The sequence below is a fragment of the Spinacia oleracea genome, chromosome 5 (genome assembly GCF_020520425.1).
Source record: "Spinacia oleracea cultivar Varoflay chromosome 5, BTI_SOV_V1, whole genome shotgun sequence".
Taxonomy (NCBI): Eukaryota; Viridiplantae; Streptophyta; class Magnoliopsida; order Caryophyllales; family Amaranthaceae; genus Spinacia; species Spinacia oleracea.
In genome coordinates this window covers 90620090-90642605 of record NC_079491.1, presented here as the reverse complement: position 1 = coordinate 90642605, position 22516 = coordinate 90620090, and the positions used below count along the sequence as shown (strand labels likewise).

Genomic DNA, 22516 nt, shown 5'->3' with positions numbered 1-22516 from the left:
GTGTGAGTGCAGCTGTGGTTAGTGCATGTCCCCAAAATTCTATTGGAAGTGCGGCATGGCCCATCATTGATCGAACCATGTCTAGCAAGGTCTTGTTCCTCCGTTTTGACACACCGTTCCATTGAGGTGTTCCGGGAGGAGTCAAATCTGACAAGATTCCACATTCTTTCAGATGGTCATCAAATTCATAGCTCAGATATTCACCGCCTCTAGCAAACCGTAGTGCTTAATCTTCTTGCCTAATTGATTCTCTACTTCACTCTAAAATTCCTTGAATTTGTCATAGGATTCAGACTTATGCTTCATTAGGTAGACATAACCATATCTACTGAAGTCATCAGTGAAAATGATAAAGTAGCTGAAATCACCTCTAGCTTTTGAACTCATTGGTCCACATACATCTGCATGGATTAAACCCAATAGATCAGTTGCTCTTTCTCCAACTTTAGAGAAAGGTTGCTTTGTCATTTTTCCAAGTAAGCATGATTCGCCTTTACCATAATCCTCTAAGTCAAATGGTTCTAGAATTCCTTCCTTTTGAAGTTTTTCTATGCGTTTCATATTAATATGGCCTAATCTACAATGCCACAGATAAGTGAGATCTGAATCATTCTTTTTGGCCTTTTTGGTATTTATGTTATAAACTTGTTTGTCGTGATCTAGAACATAAAGTCCATTGACTAATTTAGCAGATCCATAAAACATCTCTTTAAAATAAAACGAGCAACTATTGTCTTTTATTAAAAAGCTAAATCCCTTAGCATCTAAGCAAGAAACATAAATGATGTTTTTAGTAAGACTTGGAACATGGAAACATTCTTCCAGTTCCAAAACTATCCCAGAGGGCAACGATAATGATAAGTTCCTATAGCTAATGTTGTAATCCTTTCTCCATTTCCCTCTCGTAGGTCGACTTCACCCTTGCTTAACCTTCTACTTCTTCTCAGTCCCTGTGAATTGGAACATAAGTGTGAGCCACAACCTGTATCTAATACCCAAGAAGTTGAATTTGCAAGTATACAGTCTATAACGAAAATACCTGAAGATGGAAGGACAGTTCCGTTCTTCTGATCTTCCTTATATTTGGGACATTCTCTTTTGTAATGGTCGATTCCATCACAATAAAGACAGCTTTGTGTGGACTTGTCCTGCTTTGTCTTCTTTTTGGGAACTGACTCAGTATTTCCCTTGGACTTTCCACCTTCTTTGAAAGGTCTCCCTTTATCCTTGAGTAAATCTTTGGATTCATAGTCGAGTACTATTTCAAAAAATTTGTCTAGCCGAATAAACTCAACGATTGTTTCTTCTCTTGGTTCACTCATATAGTACTGCCAGAAGCGTCTAAATACTTCATGAAGTGAATTGAGTAAGATGGATACAACCATCCTTTCGCTTATTGGTGAACCTAGCAGACTCAAGTGATCAAACAATGATAACATGTAGTTCACATGAACCCTAAGTGGTTTACCAACTCTTTGTTTAGAGCAAAGGACTTGAGCATGTGTTTCCTGGACTTCTTGCCTGAAACATCTGTTATTAAGATCAACCTTTATCCCTTTCATTGATTCAATCAACTCATGGACATTTAGGTCTCTTTCTCCAGTGCTTCCACGACAGATACCCCTTAGATGCCCGAGAATCATATATGGTTCGTAAGCTACAAACCTTCTATGCCAATCGTCAGGGATGTTGCTCAGCATGAGACACATACCTTCTTGGGATCCGCTTCCCAGGCGGTGTGTCTTTCAGGAGTCATGTCTCTTGCATAGTAGCTTGCCATGGGGGTAGAACAGTGCATACTCAATGCCATTGAGTTTCACTACTTCAACCAGCTTATCTTGCCAATCAAGAAAATTTGTTAGGTTCAACTTGATCATGAGTTCAGAACCCTTGATGATGTATTGATTGTTGTTTTCCATAGTTAAAACTACAATTGAAAAGAATAAACAAATAAATAACCATTCATATTATCTCTTAATAAACATAAATTATATTATACATGCATAATTCAATATTTATTAAGCATTTTATTCGAGTTTTGTGTTCTGACAGGTGTGAATAAAATGAATCCGAGATCCTTAAATCATTGAAGAATTAAGCACACTATGTATTCTGACTCAATTCTAAAATATTTAGGTAAGAAAATCCTTTGCTAATAGTCTAGAAACTACTCTTGGTTGATAGGTACGTCTAAGAACTTATTAGGTAAACCTATCTCATTTTTCACGACATAAAAGGATTCCTTACTTATATCTTTGAGTTTTACCAAAACTAACATGTACTACAATTATTTGTGTACCTTACCCCTTTAGAATCAACAAGTAACACCTCGCTATGGCGAAAAACTATTACTTAGATTGATGTAAAGGTTATCCAAGTAAGCGTTATTTTGGAATGGCACCTTTTAACTCAATTTTTAAAGTTTGGAACTTAAGGCTCTTACTATGTTGGTTAGATTTTAAGTGAACTAAAATCCTTAATCATGCAACATAATCAAGCCATAATATCATGCATTATTAAGACATATTTAAAGCAATAAATAACTTAAATCATGCATAAGATTTAAATGTGATCTAGTATGGCCCGACTTCATCTTGAAGCTTCAACTTCAAACTCCGTCTTTGAAAATGGATTGAAAACTCCGTTATGAATTTCACCATGGGAGGCGCAATTTTCTTCAAATAGGATATGCTATAATTAAAACTAATTACAACTATTTGATGGTACACATACTATATTTAAATAAAAACTTTGGTGCATGCATGAGACCAATTTCACATTCAAATTAATGGTACGCATACCATATTTTCTATCCTATTTGGTCATACTAGTCACTTTCCATAACCTGCAAAACAGTACCTTTACAGTATACCATTCATCCATTCATTTATCAATGAATGACCCACATAGTAAGTTAGTAGAAAAATCATGCATCACATAAACATTTGCGGCAACTAATTAAGCTTCCAACAATCTACAAATTATTCAACCTTTCACTACTACAAAAAAGGGAATAGAGAACTGTTAAAATAGGCTTTAGAGGACGCCTGAGAACCGTTCTCCTGCTAAGCGATCTCTATAGTTTAGAGGACGGTTAGGATAGGCGTTCTATATACATATGAATAGAGTACGGTGGTCTCAACCAAACGTTCTCTATTCCCTTCCTTAAATCAGAAAATACATAAGGAATAGAGAACGGTTGAGACACTTAACTGTTATGTATTTATTAAAATAGAGGACATCTTGCTTAGATAGGCGTACTCTATTCTTCCTCATTTACATTAAGATAGAAGACGATTTCTAAGATAACTGTCCTCTATTCCCCCACCTAGTGTATATATATATATATATATATATATATATATATATATATATATATACTATATATATATATATATATATATATATATTTGGATAAATAAGCATTAAATATATTAATCTATATTAGAGAAAAATCCAAGATATATATTATATAGAGCCACCAGAATACAATTAGACTATTACATGCTTAGAGAGGAAAGATACATCTGAATTCATCAGCTACCAGTTATTGAAGTAGAAACTGTCAAATAAACGTATGAAATTACAGTGTTTACTCACACTTGACAACTTTAGGAGACTTTTTAGACCTCGTCCACTGTTTGGGCCTTGCCACTGCGGTGTAGAAACAAGTTCGACTTCATGAGCATCCAAGTTGACGACTGAAAAGCTTAAGGACAATGAAAAGAGGAATAAATATTAAAAGTTATCACAATAATAAGATCATTTATATTGCACTAGCAAAGCCAAGCAACAAACCTACTGATTGCCCAAGACCACTACCCTTCGAACCTAAGTGCTGTGAAGGGGTCGAAAAAGCACGAGGCTAATGCGTGAACTCGTCCCTCGTGGGTGTGACGATTCTTTTTATTCAATCAAGTGTAATTGGATTTCCTGTGAGTTTACACCCAATTGACTAGTAATATAGGAGTCGCCATTAAGTTTTTAACAACAATGAGAAAAACTGACAAAACCCGGTTATCGTGACATAAAGGGAGTGCAATTATGTTTGACCACGATGGCCGTAGGTTCCCTTGTGATCCCTGGTGTGGGGATCTCTCAACATACACCCACAAGGTAGAGATTGAGGGTTCGGGGGACTGTAACTACCGATAGGAGTACTTCGCTCGTCGATAACTCCAGAGGCAGGATATCCTTACTAGCTCAGCATAAATAATTGAAGGGACATGCGTTAACTATTAACCTAATCTGAGTTGATTTTAGCAATATGCAACATATAATACTAGATCAATCGTGATTATCTGATTTAAATAGTATTAAGGGACCTAGCATGATAATCCAATTTCCCAAAAATATTATATTTGTTAGGCGTGATAGAACAATCAGATTTAGTTAGTTTAACAGTTCATAAAAAGGGCGAGGAAAGAAATTAAATCATCGAAAAGGGACACGTTACGACGCACCCTTGAGAGGTGCGTCACGGTTCTCAGAAAACTAACCACTTTGACTTTGCTATTTCTCCTTTTTATTTAACGAATCTCAAATTATGGGACAGGATACGTTCTGTTCGATTTATGGATCGATTGCGACAGAACGCGTGAACAGTTTCGCAGCGTGAGGCTTAGGCTAAGGGTTAGAGTCAATACTCAGAATATTATTGTGTGTGTGTTCTTTTCACGTCGAATTTGGGGCTGTATTTATAGGGAAGAGTTCGTGGAAAGATAGAATTGCAGAGTTCTAATCCACAAAGAATTAGGAAAAAACACGTACCCAGGTATTTTCAGCGCTCAGGCCTGGGCGCCGAAGATTTCGGCGCCCAGAGCCAGGCGTTGAAAATAGGGTCTGGGCTGTTTTCTTAGTCAGATTCGGATTCCTGAAATCCGTAGTGTTCGAGACTTAATCGAGTCTTTTAGTGCGTATCAATTTCATGACGGAATGCGTCTGGGCCCGTTACGAACTCTAGGCTCGTTAGGATTTTAATTAATACGTAACTCTTATTTCCGAATCATATTAGGAATAGGATTCTCGCAGTTTTCTATCTCATTTAGGATTTATGTTGGAGTGCAACACCTAATTCTGACAGGTTTCTATCTTTTATGACTTGCCACTTTTAGAAGCTACCTTTTACGACAGTTACTATTTTTAGCAGGTTTCCATAAATAGCAGGTTTCGGGTGAAATGAAAAGGGGAATTGAGATTCGTTTATTTTATAGGAGATGCGTTGTCAAGTGGAGATTTATGTTTTCATCATCGAACCTTTCCCTTTCGGGAATGGGGACAAAAGTAGGTGTCTACAGTTAGCCCCCACTTTGACTGAGTCTCGGGATGAGACGATGGTCAAAGTATTAGAAGGAGTGCGTCACACAAGCCATGGTGTATGTGACCTGTTTTGCGAGGGTCTCACGAGCCCCCGAGTGATAACATTTGACTTAAGGGTCATCACTTGAAATGTCGACATATCCCTCACGTGTCATTGGGATTTGTCAACGGATAGTATAGAATACTCCCTCACTTTGCCATTGGAAGTATCTAAAGAGGCGTAGAAACTCCCTCACTTTGTCATTGGGAGTAGCTACAGATGTTTTCGAAATCAAAGCTATAAAGTGTAATTGGGCCTGGCCAAGCCCAACCCCGAGGTAAATTTTTTTTAAAGATTCCCATTTTCAGGGCTAGCTAAACGAGAAAAACCCCCTTGTTTTTATGGGACGTAAAACGAAGGAAAATCCAGCACATCGCTCTTTTTTGGAAAAAACGGAAAACCAATCCTTTTAATTTTTGGAAAAGGAAAAACCATGAAAAAGTTATCGCTGCAGCGACTAAGGACCTGCGCGGTTAGTGGCGCAGACCCCGCCCGCTAAAGGTGGGCGAGCCTGTCCGCTGAGGGTGGACGCCCCGTCCGATAGAAGTGGACGAATCTGTTTTGATTTTTTTGAGAATAAGGACCTACGCGGCTTGTGACGTAGACCCCGCCGGCTAAAGATGGCGAACCTGTCCGCTAAGGGTGGACACCCCGTCCGATAGAAGTGGACGAATCTATTTTGTAATTTGTTTTGTGTTTTTTTTTTGAAAATAAGGACCTACGTGGTTTGCGCCGTAGACCCCGCCGGCTGAAGATGGCGAGCCTGTTTCATTTTGTTTTTGAAGACTTCATTTTTGGAAAACTGAGGACCTGCGCGGCTAGTGACGCAGACCCCGCCCGCTGAAGGTGGGCGAGCCCTGTCCGCTAAGGGTGGACGTCCCTGAATTTGTTTTTTCGATTTGGGAACTCGCGCGGTTTGTGACGTGATTTTGCCGCCTGAAGATGGGCAAGTTCCTATTTCTTTGGTTCTTTGTGATTTCTTTTGAGAATTTCTTTTTATTCATTCTTGCAAGAGCGAATTCTTTCGAGGGATGCTCGAATTTAGTTGTAACCTGAACGTGGGCTGACAACGTGTTCAGACGGACCTTTGTTTTGCGACCGTCTGCTTTCGTGATTTTGAGCTAGTCTTTACGGCTCGACTTGGTCTTCGATCAGAGGACCGTGCACAAGTGTCAATGACGACCTTTCCCTGAGGTCGAACCTGTTGTTTTTTTTTTGAGATATCCAAACATGATATGGTGTATGGCGCAGTCCGGGAATGTGATTTTGATCGTGCGCTCCTTGTTGGAGTATATTTTTCGCGAGCCCCCAAGCACTGGGGCTCGTCGGTCGTTTTTCGCATCTTGTAATCATGTTTGGGGTCACGCTCGTATGTGCGAGCGACCTTTTATAGCAGTGTGCTACTTTAGCGAAGCCGTGGAATGCGACTTTAGTTTTCAGGCGACATCCGGTTTTAGCTTGGCCCGGATTAATCCTTTGACAGACAAACATTTTTTATTTGGAAAACCAACGACTTAACGATACATATTTTTGGTGTTTCGAAGAATGACCATGATTTTTAACTTGTTTTTTGAAAAGTGTACATAAGCATTTTCTGAGACGAGTCTAAGTTTCGACCAAGTTTTAATGTTTATTTTTTTGCTTATTTGGGAGCTAAAGGTGCTTTGGGCTTGATCCTACTTGCAATAGGGCCTCGTGTTTAGCAACACGGTCTTAAGTCCTTTCCTGTTCCGCGTTTTGTGAAATCTGGGCCTTGGGCTGCATTTTCAGCGCCCAAGGTCAGACGTTTAAACATTTCGGCGCCCAGCCGTGGGCGCTGAAAGTCTTTTCCTGGTGATATTTGACTTTCGAATTTCCTAACACGTTTCCGAATGGGATCAGGATGTCATTGGGTGCGTTCAGCTATATATAGGGGCTAGATACGTCCCTATTTTCCACCACTCTCAAATTCTTTCTCTCTTTTTTGCTGTGTTTTAATTACTCATTGCTTTTGCATGTAGATCCCTACTTTCTCACTCCAACAGACTGTTAGGCGTTGGCTACGGGCCCTTACTCCCATAGAAAAGGCTTTGTTAAAAGAATACCACTTAGAGGAACTTTTAGGCTTACAACAAATTAATATTGATTATAACTTTCTGCATGCTGCCCTAAGCTTTTGGGACTCCGATCATCATGTTTTTGCCTTTCGGGGCAACGAAATATGTCCTTTGCCAGATGAATTTGCTGCGATCCTTGGTTATCCTACTAATGCTACTCCTGTTACCCCTGGCACTATTGAAGAGGGTAAAACAACCATAGGGGCTTTCCTAGGACTAGATGATAATGTGTTTGCTGAAATTGTTGTAGGTAACGAGGTTAACTTGGCAAAACTTGTAAAACATCATTTTAGGCCTAGTAAGAATATGACCGAACAGAAATTGAATATTCGAGCCCTTGTATTTTTCTTGTTGAATCACTATTTGCTATCGAATAACAATGGTGAGTTGGGTGACATAAGGTTGATCCCCTTGATTAGCCAGATGAAAAGTTGCTATTCTATTATGCCGTTGGTTGTTGCCGAGACCTTGCTAAGTGCGGATGAGCTGAAGAAGGATGCCAAATCTGAACATTTTTACTGCAGGTAATCGATTTTTTTTGCGCACGTATACACGTTTTTTTGCGTACACATTTTTTATTCGTCCTGCCTTGGGGCTAAGTTTCAGCGCCCAGGGCTGGGCGCTGGAATTTTCGGCTCCTGGTCCTGGGCGTTGAAACTGCGCCCCAGGAACCGTTTTCTTTTATTATTATTTTTTATTGAGCGTACCCGTTTTGCAGATTTGGCTCGCGGAACGGCTTAGACTTTTGGAAGCTCCTGCCGATCCTAAACATTATCGCCCTATAGCCTTGGGTTACCGAAAATACTTGCACCAAGGCCAGGACGAGGCCGAATGGACCTCCTTTTTTACTTATGGCATTTGTTCTATTAAGTGGGTGGTACCATGGTGGGGTTTGACTACTATTACAGGGGGTTCTGATGTATCGGTTTATGTTTCCTTGTTGGGGCTATCTCGTCCCATTTATATTTTCCCTTACCGAGTCATGCGTCAATATGGTTTAAGGCAGACTATCCCCTTTTCTGATACGGTACCACCTAAGGTAGCGGCCTTTTCACAAACACGGGTTCTAGCGTGGGCTAAGTATTATGATGGTCTCCCGCGTTGGGCCGTAGCTACAAATGGCTTTGTGGGTCTTTCTGAAAACTACAAGTTGTGGATGAGCTCCGATGATAAAGATGTGAGGACCGAGGCTCGAAATGGGGAGCCGGCTGAGCTTTTGATACCTCGTATTCGTGTTAAGTATGAGGGTCCTGATTCTGCCAAACCTCGTACCTATAGTATTAAGACTGTGAAAGCTCGTCCTGATCGAAAGCGAAAGGAAGTTCCTCCCCGTTCCAGTTTCAGGCCTAAAAAGATGCCTAACATGAAGGGGCCTGCTGTTGTTAAAAGAAATGCAAGCTCTCGCGGAGATCGTCGCCGGAACAATGTATGGGTTAGGAAGGCTCAACCGCCTGTAGAAACAGTGGCTAGTCTAGTTGATGATAATAATCCTTCTCCCACCATTGTCTATGCCCTTGAGGCTGAGCGGGCTATAACTGAGAATGTTTCTGAAGCCTTGGCATCTTTGGAAGTTAGTGTCCAGGAGCCGGTTCTTATGGAGATTGATATTGGGGCAGCGCAGAAGACTGTGGGGGTGGATCCTGCGAACATTGCCTCTACAAGACTTTGTTTGATGATCCGGAAGAACTAGAGTAGTGTAGTTCTTGCTAGGGTGTAGGTGCCCTTTATTTATTTCAGTTGTGTTTGTTTTTATTCTTAGCACTTTGTTTTCCTTCTTATTATTTTTTCAATAAAGGCGTATTTTTATTTTTCATTTTCATTCATTTTTGTTTCTCCTCTTTTTTAGGCGTTTTTTTATATGTCTAACACTTTTTGCACAAAGAATATGTGTGTTTTTTTTATTGGACCGAATCCTTGGTAAGGATTGCCTACGTATCTTGTCAGAATCAGGTCGCGCGTAGTTCTAGCTAGATAAGTTTTGGGATGCAAGATTTTAATAGATATGCCCTGAGGTGGTAGCATATTACTTAACCGGTCAAATGAGTGAAGTATTATCATTATTTTCGTCTGCCGTTTTTTTTTTGCCGTAAGTCGCGTAAAAAATGAAATCCGACTATGTTTTGTATGGCTATATTTTTGGTAAGCCTATTTGGATACGTATTGTACCCCCCAAGTGTTCGTTATTTTTCCGTTGTGTGCGGATAAAATGACGAGCACTTTTGAAAAGAAAATTTTTGGCAGGCAGAGAGTTTCAACGCCCAGGCTGGGGCGTCAGAAATTTCGGCGCCCAGCCCTGGGCGCTGAAAATGACTTGGGCGGTCAATTTTGGACGCTTTGCTTCACATGTTCTTGCATTTATTTCTTTTTTTTTGCCTTGATATTTTGCTCGTATTTAAAGTCAATTTTGAGGCTATTTTGGAGGCTTTTTTTACTGTTAGCGTGAAATGCGTTTTTGTCCGGATTAATTTTTTCTATTCGTGACTCGAAACAGTTTTGAAAATGGGGTTAGGGTGCGGAAGTTATGAAGATCTTTGTGTAGGCTTTTGAGGTGGGTTGAAGTGCGTGTTGTTAGTGAAGGGTATGATGGAATTATGTTTTATGAATCTGTTTTTTGGTAACATTTGCATTGTTTTGGATTTTGATTTCCTTTGATTTTGGGTTGCATGGATTGACTCTTATGATGACACTGGTTGGCTTTTTAGGTTTTGGGGATATGAATGGGATAGTGTGGTTTATTTTGTGGGTTTCGGGAATTGGTTCCCATGGCACTATTTCAAAACCGAGTGGGCTTTGTTTGTTGGGCCTACAGTGGGTCGCCTCTTTATTTTTGTATTTTGCAAGTACATTTGGTGTTTATTTAGTGTTAGAAAAAAAATTTAGGAGAAATATTACGCCTTTATTGATTCGGAAAGTAAGGAAAACACACTGAAATAAAACTGACCTATATTCTAAGGGGCCTTAGGACCATCTAAAGTCTCTATTATTTTTTCTATCAATCTACTACTAGGCGCTTTTTACTAATGGTTCTCTATGTGGCTCAAGCCTGGGGTTTAGTCTCATAAAACTTCGGTCCTTCACCGGTACTCATCTTGAATTCCATTCCTTTTGCATTGACCCACTAATATGTCTTCACCCATCCGTTCTCGACCTCTTCTAGTGTTGATGCAGGAGAGATTAACCGGGTTGGATCGAAACCTTCATTTTGTAAAGCTAGGGTAGTCATCACAGTCTCGTTCTCCATAGGCCTCGATTCGTTAAACAATGCCCATAGAGCCTGGTTGTCTAATATTTCAGCTGTTTTAGTTTTGGTGAGGTGGGGTGCCTCATCCAAGGTGTGGCAGTCATGGAAAATTTCAAATCCGGGTTTTAGCAAGCCATCCTGAACGAAGGGTTCAGGGAAATCACAGCATGGGTGTTCTTCTCCTTCCCGAACGAACATCCCGTTAAGGGTCCTTTGATACGGGGGAAGGAGGGTGGTTTGTTTGGCTTTGTTAAGGTGTAGCCTAGACAGGCGATCAGAAATATCTTCCTCCGTTGGTTCATAGCCTAAGCCAAAGGGAGGAGATTTGTTGGGAAAAGGATGGAATGTGTATTCCTTCTTCCTTATGCCCAATGGGGTTCCTGGGAAATAACCTTGAGCTAACAGCATTCTAGGGATGACTCGGGATGCATGCGGGTCTAGGAATGCTGGATCATAATCTTCGATGAACTGGATTGTTTCTTCCATTTGAAACCCGTAAAGGTCGTCTGCAGTTTCGGCCGTTCCAACCATAGTGCAACTGACGTCGAGAGGAGGGGCGCGGATTTCTAGTATTACCCCGTTATGGTTAAGTTTAACCATTTGGTGTAAGGTAGAAGCCACACCTCCTAAGTCATGGAGCCAAGGTCGCCCCAAGAGGAGGTTGAAAGTGGGCTTGATGTCGATTATTTAAAACTCCGTGGTGCGTGCCACAGGCCCGGTTTGTATGGTAAGGTTGATTTTTCCCAATACAGGCCTTCGGGAGTTATCATAAGCTCGTACCCCTTGCGTGGAGGTTTGGAAGTCATCGTTTCCTAGCCCCAAGCAATGGGCGGTTCGCAATGGGAAGACATTAACCGCCGAACCATTATCTACGAGCGCTAGGGGGATGTTTTGTCCTTTGCATCCAACCACTAGGTAAAGGGCTTTATTGTGAGCACCCCCCTCTTTGGGCAAGTCTTTGTCAGTGAAAACTATGGCTTTTTCTCCGGCATCTCTCGTGACATGGCTAACCAATGAGTCAGGTGTGATATCTGTAGGTACTGAGATGAGGTCGAGTGAGCGAATAAGCTTTTCGCAATGTTCCTTTGAAGTACACATGAGATCCCAGATGGTAATCTCGGCCTTGGTTCTTTTTAGTTGTTTCAGGAGAGGGTTTTCAATGACTTCTGTGACGGTGGCGTGCCATCCATTCTCAGGAGTTTGCCTAACCGGGATGCCGTCCATAGGAGGTGGGTGAATATCCGGTTGGTATATTCTTCCGGATCGGGTGAGGTTGTCGACCTCGGACTCCTGAGGGGTGGTGTCAATGAGAGCATACCCGGGCCAAGTTTCGGTGAAGAGGTCCTGGCCCGATACTTGAGATAGGTAAATATCTTCAACGTCATCATTCCACACACCGCACACTTCTCTCTCGATTCGATCCGTTGGGACCACAGCGAGTTGTGCACCTTGAGGCGTGATGTACACCGTGGGGTCGAAATTCTCTGGTTGGTCGAGAGAGATGTGACAAGAGCCGAGTGGGCTCTTGTTGTTGTTGGGTTTGCCAACGTTAGGGAGAGGTATCACTTCATCCTCTATCATGTCCTGGATCGTATGTTTTAGATTCCAGCAGTTTTCAGTGTCATGCCCATTTCCTTGATGGAATTTGCAGTAAGTACCTTCGACCCAATATTTGCTTTTGACAGGAGGGTCACGGATGGGGCCTATAGGTCTCAACTTTCCTTGATTGGTTAGTCTTTCAAAGGCTTGTACCAAAGTCGACCCGAGTGGGGCAAACTTTCGGTCTCGGACCCATCTTCCAGGGCTTCTTCGGGCGGGAGTCTCTTCTACAGCATGGACTTCTTGGGCTTGGGATGTGTTACCCCGATTATAGGTGTTTTTTTTATATGTGGGTTTGCTTTGTATGGTTTTGGCGAGGTCGTCCTCGATCTTTATTCCCACATCATAAACTCTTTTGAAAGTGTCAAGTCCCAGGTACCTAAGGTGTTGTCTGTATGCCGGGTCCAGGTTGTCAATGAATTTTTGGACCAATTCTGTTTCTGGAGGCCTATTGATTAGCTGGGTTGCCTGGTCCCTCCATCTAGCAAAGTAGGTTGTGAAACCCTCATTTTTCTTTTGGAAGAGAACTTCCAGCTCGCGCATGGTGACTTGGAAATCCATGTTCGACGAGTATTGCTTGATGAAGACATTGACAAAGTCTTCCCAAGTGGGGAAGAGCTTAGGGTCCTGGTGATAGTACCATTTGAGCGGCACAGGTTCCAAGGACAAAGGAAAGGCAGGTAAATACATGGACTTGTCCACGCCTTTCAAGTTCATGGCATTCACAAAGCTCAGTAGATGATCACGGGGATTGTCTGGGCCTTGAACTTTGGTAAGTCAGATGAACTGAACTTTTCTGGTAGTTTGCTAGGAAAAGGTTCGGGATCGAGGGAGAAGTATTTGCTCCCCATGGTTTGCTGTAGGACCATTTTTTCAATCCTCTTCTCGTTATCGAGGTCATTTTTGGCTTGTGCAGCCGCTAAAGCTTCATTTTCCATTTTCAATTGGCCCATGAGTTGGGTCATTTGGACCATCTGGTCTCGCAAATCTTCGATGGACATGTTTGAAGGTGCGAATCGAGGTTGGGGAAGCGGAGATCTTTGAAATGAGGGATGACGGACGGAGCTTGGAGTCACTAAACCTGATGTTGGCGGTGTATCTTCGAGACGCACTAACCGTTGATTCCCTGATCGGCACCAAGTGGCAGGACCAGACCTAGGCATAAGATAAGCTAAAGTTTAGGTTCCCAAAGTTTCAAGCATTACTTAGTCTAGACTTCGACTCTCTCTATTGGTTTTTCACTCTTTCTTTTGTTGGTACACTTTTTAGTTTTTTTTTTTTTGGTCATTCTTTGGATTTTCGAAACACTTGCCCGTGTGACATTCATAATTGTTAGCATGTTCGGTTTTTAGTGCCGAGCATTGTCGTCGTAGGAGGCCTAACAACGACGCAAAGAGTTATTAATTTTTTACGAGTTGCTTTTGAAATCGAGTGCTCTTCTTACGCCCTCGTAGCAATTCTTTTTACGAACATTTTTTGTGCTACGTATTTTCCTTTTGCGCGGGCACCGAGGCTGCTGCGCCTGACCAGAAGGCCAAGCAGCAACTTCAGCGCCCAGCGAGGGGCGTGAGAAATTCTGGCGCCCAGCCAGGGGCGTTGAAAATGCGTCCCTGGCTGGTTCTCGTTTTCTGTTTGCGTATACTTCTGTTTATGCGACTTCGATTTGCGTGCTTGACTAATAACGTCCTTTACGCGTTGTGCAGCGTTTGTGGGATTCACTACAGGCCATTCCGAGCGTCGCTTATTTTTGTGGCGATCGTTCAGGTTTGCGGAACGCGTATTTCGGTATAACTCTTTGGCAAATTAGTCTATGAATGTTTGGGCAATTTTTAATGTCGTTGGTTTTCTAGGATAGTTTGTCGCACACAATCACATATTTCGCTACACATAACTAACATTCATAATGAGGCGATCATAACATGTCATGTAGTTTATGATAGGCTTCTATGGGTAGTTATTTGCGCCTGGCTTGGTACCGCTTCTATGGTAGATCCAACACATGCCCCGGTCGAGGTAGTGTCTTCAACAGACGAATTTCGCCCAAGAGGCCAACCCGCAAGTGCAAGCCAAGGGGGCATGCAGGCGAGAGGGACCTAATGAGCGAACGATTGGGTTCGGGATAGGTGTACTACCTGCACAAGTACCGAGTGGGCAACATGCGCGGCGTATGCACCCCCCTATTGGCGAAAAAGGTATCCTTAGTCCCAACTCCCGAGGGAGCCGAGATTTGTTATGCGGTTCTGCCCGTTCACATTAATATGCTGATATTCAGGTCGTCCCAACTTGATGGGGAAATAAACGCTGGGTAGGATCGTTTCACCCTTCAGCTATTTTGATTACCTACAAGCACGAGTATTTCCTTTACTACCCCAGTGGAGTCGCCACTGTGAGGGGGTCGAAAAAGCACGAGGCTAATGCGTGACCTCGTCCCTCGTGGGTGTGACGATTCTTTTTATTCAATCAAGTGTAATTGGATTTCCTGTGAGTTTACACCCAATTGACTAGTAATATAGGAGTCGTCATTCAGTTTTTAACAACAATGAGAAAAACTGACAAAACCCGGTTATCGTGACATAAAGGGAGTGCAATTATGTTTGACCACGACGGCCGTAGGTTCCCTTGTGATCCCTGGTGTGGGGATCTCTCAACATACACCCCCAAGGTAGAGGTTGAGGGTTCGGGGGACTGTAACTACCGAGAGGAGTACTTTGCTCGTCGATAACTCCAGAGGCAGGATATCCTTACTAGCTCAGCATAAATAATTGAAGGGACATGCGTTAACTATTAAACTAATCTGAGTTGATTTTAGCAATATGCAACATATAATACTAGATCGATCGTGATTATCTGATTTAAATAGTATTAAGGGACCTAGCATGATAATCCAATTTCCCAAAAATATTATATTTGTTAGGCGTGATAGAACAATCAGATTTAGTTAGTTTAACAGTTCATAAAAAGGGCGAGGAAAGCAATTAAATCATCGAAAAGGGACACGTTACGACGCACCCTTGAGAGGTGCGTCACGGTTCTCAGAAAACTAACCACTTTGACTTTGCTATTTCTCCTTTTTATTTAACAAATCTCAAATTATGGGACAGGATACGTTCTGTTCGATTTATGGATCGATTGCGACAAAACGCGTGAACAGTTTCGCAGCGTGAGGCTTAGGCTAAGGGTTGGAGTCAATACTCAGAATATTATTGTGTGTGTGTTCTTTTCACGTCGAATTTGGGGCTGTATTTATAGGGAAGAGTTCGTGGAAAGATAGAATTGTAGAGTTCTAATCCACAAAGAATTAGGAAAAAACACGTACCCAGGTATTTTCAGCGCCCAGGCCCGGGCGCCGAAGATTTCGGCGCCCAGAGCCAGGCGTTGAAAATAGGGTCTGGGCTGTTTTCTTAGTCAGATTCGGATTCCTGAAATCCGTAGTGTTTGAGACTTAATCGAGTCTTTTAGCGCGTATCAATTTCATGACGGAATGCGCCTGGGCCCGTTACGAACTCTAGGCTCGTTAGGATTTTAATTAATACGTAACTCTTATTTCCGAATCATATTAGGAATAGAATTCTCGCAGTTTTCTATCTCATTTAGGATTTATGTTGGAGTGCAACACCTAATTCTGACAGGTTTCTATCTTTTATGACTTGCCACTTTTAGAAGCTACCTTTTACGGCAGTTACTATTTTTAGCAGGTTTCCATAAATATCAGGTTTCGGGTGAAATGAAAAGGGGAATTGAGATTCGTTTATTTTATAGGAGATGCGTTGTCAAGTGGAGATTTAAGTTTTCATCATCGAACCTTTCCCTTTCGGGAATGGGGACAAAAGTAGGTGTCTACAAGTGCCCATCACGAGCATCCTCTTTATCAGATATTTGCAACTCAACATTGATCTCAGCTTCAGATTTCTTTTGGTCATTGAACAACCAGCAAAAGCGTATATGGTGTCGATTGTCCTAGCAAGTCCTATAAGATACGGAGTACATTATAGTGAACAAAAGATAAAGATAAATGGATTAAACCTCAAACAAAACCCTGTGTCAACTAAAAACAGATAAATGCATGTCTAGTCTTCTAAACTACCATCTGATTATGTTTGCAGAGAATCGTCACAACAAATCACATTGCTCAAAAGTGACAGGTATATATTTGTTGGATTAATCAGGATTCAGGAAATCAAATCAATTTGCAAGGTAAAAGCACAAAATAACAAGAAAAAAGAGTCACTATTAGAGAACGAATATCTGTTGGAGAGTAGGAGCTTTTCGAATCCAAACCATCCTGGCAAGCTCCCCAGTAGTTGTTACATAATATATCTGCAGCAAAGTGAAGAAATCAATAGCTTTGAAATGCACTAACAGAAGCAAACATATAATGATATAAAACCTTTGAAATGCAAATTCACAAAATCACATTGTTTGTTCACCTGATTTAGCAGCTCTAACATAGTTCGTTACACTTTCCTGTCACCACTCACAGTTCACTGCAGAGCAATAAGAACATAGTTAACATAAATCACCTTTCACCTAAATATTGTAGATGGCTATGCGCATGAGATTATGACTTATCTTTGATCTTTGTTTCTTGTATCAGGTTATAGAGAACTAACGTGAAACTAATTACATAATGGTCTCACCTGTCAAGCCGCTTAATACCAATGGCATCCATTTCGTCAATAAATATAATACAAAGAGCCTTCTCTTTGCAAGTGGAAAAGCATCACCTACAAGCTTTGCTCCGTCTCCAATGAACATCTAAATCATTGAAAACAAGAAACTTAGACAACACCTAGCTAGATCATTACTGGAGCATTACATCTACTGCATTTTGAATATTTTATAGATTTTCAAGAAACAAGTCCTAATATGATATATATGTAGCTAATGCCATAAAATCTTTGTTAGATGAGAATTGATTATATCACTTGTATGAGATGACAACAAAGGCAGCAACAGAATTAGGCATGTAAAAGGCTTCAGGTTGTCTCTTCTTACTACGTCGATTATTTACATCTAACCATTTTCTGCAGCTTCTCTTAACCTCGTCAAACTCTTCAAGGGACTGAAACCTAAGGGGTTGCAATATATACTATGACAGGAACAAAAATCAAAGATATAGCATACCAAAGGTGATGCAGCAGAATCAGTGCAGCACTCAAAATTCATTACTCTGTGTACCTACATTTTCATATAGACCCACTTTTCTACAATCAACACCAGCAACTTAATATATAGAGTGGTTTCTTATCAGCTCACCTTAAACAAGGTCAATGACTCAATGGTCTATCAAGACATTTATTTTGAGACGGAAGGAGTATTTTTTTTTTACCTGGTACATTGCTAGCAGAACCGCTGCTCCTTCCCAGAAACAATAACAACAGGCGTCTTAGAGTGCCTCTCGCATACCTTAGGGCGGCAGTGGTACCCTGCATTGAGTAAGGTCAGAAGCATTTAGAAAGGATTCTTTCAGGATCTGGAAGATTTCTGGGTCCTTGTGTATTTATTGAAGATCTACCCACACTAAGACATCAATTTAACCCCCTCTTAATTTCTCTAACTGAGAATTTATATTTTTTTCGACCCAAATCTGTTAATTGAAAGAAAATTAGTATAATTAGACCTTTATTTGCAAATTCATTCGACAATAATTCTACAAAATTTAGTGTAATTCGATTTAATTGTTTCTCATTTTTTGTATTCATCAAGCTTAGTCATACATGACAATTAGATAATTAAAAATATTCATAATCCTAGGTTATTAGTTGAATAAATATATAGTATGAAAAAAAAAATTAGAATACTAACCTCGGAATTGATGGAAGCGGCGGGACACAGGACTTTCACCGGAATTCTGGAGGCGGTGGGAAAAGCCGTTGGCAGTAAATGGAGGTTATTGGTGGACGGCGGTGGTTAAGGCGCGACGATCCTTTGATTTTCCGGGGTTTCAATCTTGCCTTCTGTTTGCTCTTAGTTTTCTTTTTCTTATTTTGGAGTTTGCTTTTTCTTTTGGGAAGTACATTGGGGATTACCGCATAATTACTTTACTTTAGGTTTCAATTGAATAATTAGTACTCTTGCTTTTAGGTTTAGTTGACTGGGCATTGCAGCACGCTAATAATACAAATTATTAACTTTTTTTTATTAGAAAATCTTTTTCTAAAACCCAGAATACACAACAGTTATCATAAACACAGCTTTATTTTAATCGAGTATTTTAAATTAAATAGTTGTTTTTATTATGGCAAATAATATAAGACGGTTAGGTAAGGTGACAGTTCTCTATTCTTTTCTTCATACAACTGTTATAAGAGAAATGCGTACTCTATACTTCTAGAAAACGTTTAATATACTTGACCGTTCTCTATTCAGCGTTTCTTATTCCAACTTTTGTAGTAGTGCTTATTAGTTCTAGTCGAGTTGTTTTAACCTTAAAGGAATAAAGACCTAATCAAGAGTTTAATGACTAAAAGCTCCCACTAAAACCAAGAATTTACATGCTTTACAAATTTTAAACATAAAATTGTATTTCCTAGTCCAACCGGAAACTTACAAATTTAATTAAAATTTAAAGCTCATATAAAATAATTTTAAAATCCCTTAATATTATTTTTAATTGATTAAAATTAATTAATTATAATTTTACCAAGGTTTTAATTTTATTAAAATAATTAGAATAAAATAATTTAATAATAATTAAATTAATCAAAATTAAATTCCGAGAAAAATTAAAATTACGAAATTTAATTAAAATCGACGCTTAACCGAAAATCAAATAAACGACCCAATGTGCCAAGGCAAGGCCGTAGGCCGAAGCCCACGCCTCGCGCAAGCAAGCCACACCGCAGCGCCCATGGGCCGCGTGCACAAGTGCAGCGCCCATGGCCTACTTGTCGCTGGTCGGGTGATGCATCATAGCGAGCAAAGCAACAGCCCACGCTGTGCTTGCTGCTGTGCGCTGGGCAGGGGGCTTGGCGCAGCGGCACGCGAGCTCCCTTGCTCGTTGTGTTGTTTCCCTGCCTCTTGCCTTGCGCTTTGACGATCGTCGCCTTGCTCGATCACATTGCACAGCACACACCGCACAGGATTGTGCCCGCGCGCGCATGCTCGTGCTTTCTTGTTGCCTAGTACCCATGGGCGACGAGCTCCCTTGCTCGTCATCGCATGCCCGCACTATGCAACACCCTTTAAGGGTAACACTTAGCTTCCATTGCTTCGTGCGTGCAAGTTTGTGAACGATTTATAAAAATCAAAAACTTTTATATTTAAATTTAACGACAAATTAATAATCCATATTAATTTCACTAAATTTAGGCGAAAATTCGAAAATTTATTGTTTAAATTAATTTACGATTACATATTTTCTTAGGGATTAAAATCTAGGTCATAAAATTTTAAAATTTTCAATTTTAACAAATTTTATGGTGGTTTTTAATCATAGGATCCTAATTAAATTAGCAATTAATTATGAAATTCAAAATAAATTCTAAATTTTTTGAAATTCAACAAATTAATTATAGTTACAAATTAGGTTGTATAATTAACAAAATTAGACCTTAAAATTGTTAAACATATACAGTAGGTCAATCATAGATTCAAGATTTACATACAAGATTCGCAAATATTTAATTTAACATCATAAAAATTACAAATTTTGTATTCGAAAAACTAAAACCTCCGAAAAGTCATAGTAAGGCTTCGAATTTGGGAATTCTGGGTTCGGCTTCAAAATTTTAAAACGTCTTTTACATGCGAAATTCACTATAAAAACATAAGATTTCGACCATTATTGACAAAACTGCCGAAAAATCCTGCGAACATATAATCAAATAATCGCACGAATTTGCAATCAATTACATTCACGAACTTAATCACCCCATTAATTCATTGCAAATTTATATAATTTAATCCATGTTAACTATAATTGATTATGGAATTAATTAGAGGCTTGTGATACCACTGTTAGGTTATGAATAATACAACAATATAAGTCATGCGGAAAAACCATAAAGCCAGAATCCAAATTAATTGCCACATTGTCAATTAGCATAATTTAGGTGACATACAATGTGATGCTTGCCTTCCTTATCTGCTCCCGAACCGAACAAGAACAAGTCTTTAGAGCCTCAAACGTTGCCCCTCCGTAGAAAGTCCACAACACGTTAGGATCCACCTTAGGTTTAACCAACTGGGATTTTACTTAAGGTTTTATGTATTCGGTTAGGCTTGTATTATGTTCTCCTTTGAACACAATGGGAATAAATAATATGATTATAATTCAATGGATGTGTATAATTATGAGGGCCTAGCCTCATATTTATAGTGTAGGAAATAAGGAATTTGAGTCTTGCTAGGAATAGAATTACCAACCCTGCTAGGATTGAAATTCTTATTAACTTAGAATTGCAACATTAATTAAACTCTTAATTATTTGAATTCTATTAAGACTAGTAATACTAAAATCCAAGGTTACTTGGGAATTAAGAAATCGGATATTTCTTGGAGCCCAAGACAAAACAACCCAACGCAGCCACAACAGGCCACGTTGGTGTGTGTGCTGCCTCGGCCCAGTGCGTTGTGGCCCTCGCTTCGGCAGGCCCGCAGTCGTTGCTTGCTAGGCGCAGCGCGGCCCATGAGCTGCTGCCTTGCCACAGGCTTGGCGCGGCCCATGAGCTGCTACCTTGCCACAGGCTTGGCGCGGCCCATGAGCTGCTGCCTTGCCACAGGCTTGGCGCGGCCCATTAGCTGCTGCCTTGTTGCATCTTGGCGTGGCCCATGGATGTTTCCTTGCTCGCAGCTTGGCGCGGCCCATGAGGTTGTTGCCTTGCTTGCAGCTTAGGGCGGCCCCATGGTTTCTGCCTTGCTCATAGGGCGCGGCCCATGGTGTTGCCTTGCTTGTCGAGTGTTGGGTCGGCTCGCTTGCCTTCTTGCCGCTCGTCGAGCTTCCGATTCGTTTTCCGATTCCGGAATTCATTTCCGTTTCGAACAAATATTTACGTTTCCATTAATATTTCCGATTCCGGAAATAATTTCCTTTTCCGACAATATTTCTGATTTCGGTAATATTTCCGTTTCTGGCAATATTTCCAATGCCGGCAATATTTCAATTTCCGATAATATTTTCCGATGCGAGCCATGTTTTTGTTTCCGGCAACATCTACGACTTGAATAATATTTATATTTTCGTCATTAACCAAATTTCCGTTTTCGGCAATATCATCATTTCCGGAGTATTCTTTATTTTGCCTTTTGACGATTTCAGCTCCCACTGGAACCGAGATCCTTCTTTTCCGAATGTTCATAAATGGAGTACTTAATGAATAATATATTCACTTAAATACTTGATCCGTTAACGTACTATTTGTGTGACCCTACGGGTTCAGTCAAGAGTAAGTTGTGGATTAATATTATTAATTCCACTTGAACTGAAGCGGCCTCTAGTTAGGCATTCAGTTCACTTTATCTTATTGAATTTATTAACTTGTTAATTAATACTAAACCGCATTTATTAGATTTAGAATTAAATGCATACCTGCACCAAGGGCGTTATTTTCTTCATTCTACACTCGAACACATAAAAGAGTCTCGTCCTGTGCACCCAGATATCATCCCTCCTAATCCATCTGGAGCGCTCAATATGTTTAACAAACGTAAGTGGTGCTAGATTAAACCCCACAAATCTACCCACCGCACTCGAGTTAAAATTGATTCTTCCCAAAAGAGTGAAATTAGGGGGTGGCTCAATTAAGGGTCCCATTCTATAGGATTGTGACCTTCGCCCATTCTCATTCCTGTTCCCATGATCTTGAGCATACCCATTTTGATTTGCTTGACCATTTTGGTTTCCATGGCCATTTTGATTATTAGTATTCATCCCACCCGTATTTTGACTTTGATTGTGATTGGCCATTTTAGGCCGGAATTTAGAGGAACTTGTGAAGAGAAGAAGGAAGATGAAAAGAAGAAGAAAAGTGAAGTAGATGAGGATGAATTAGATTTTGAGAGGAGATATTAATTTACAGCCAACGATTAAAACATCCGGCCAATAAGGCCACTAAGTCCAAAGCCCAATGGCTCTAAACAACAACATCGAACCCACCAGTGGCTATTCAGCCATCCATTAAGGCCCAAGGCCCAATAGTAATAAAGACCTATGGGCATTTATTATGCAAACACTATAAATAGGCCGCCAAGGCTCACACCTCAAGGTACGTCCAATTTACC

The 22516-nt window shown here is 40.5% G+C and overlaps 1 long non-coding RNA gene across 1 annotated transcript; it reads right to left on the bottom strand.

Moving 5' to 3' along the window:
- Nucleotides 1-16402: 16402 nt before the first annotated feature.
- Nucleotides 16403-18686, bottom strand: LOC130461927 (uncharacterized). The gene is made up of 5 exons (XR_008921957.1): nucleotides 18101-18686; nucleotides 17625-17721; nucleotides 16933-17050; nucleotides 16723-16779; nucleotides 16403-16612 (listed from the first exon to the last, which is right to left on the bottom strand). It is a non-coding gene; the product is annotated as an uncharacterized lncRNA (long non-coding RNA).
- Between the last annotated feature and the right edge of the window lie 3830 nt (nucleotides 18687-22516).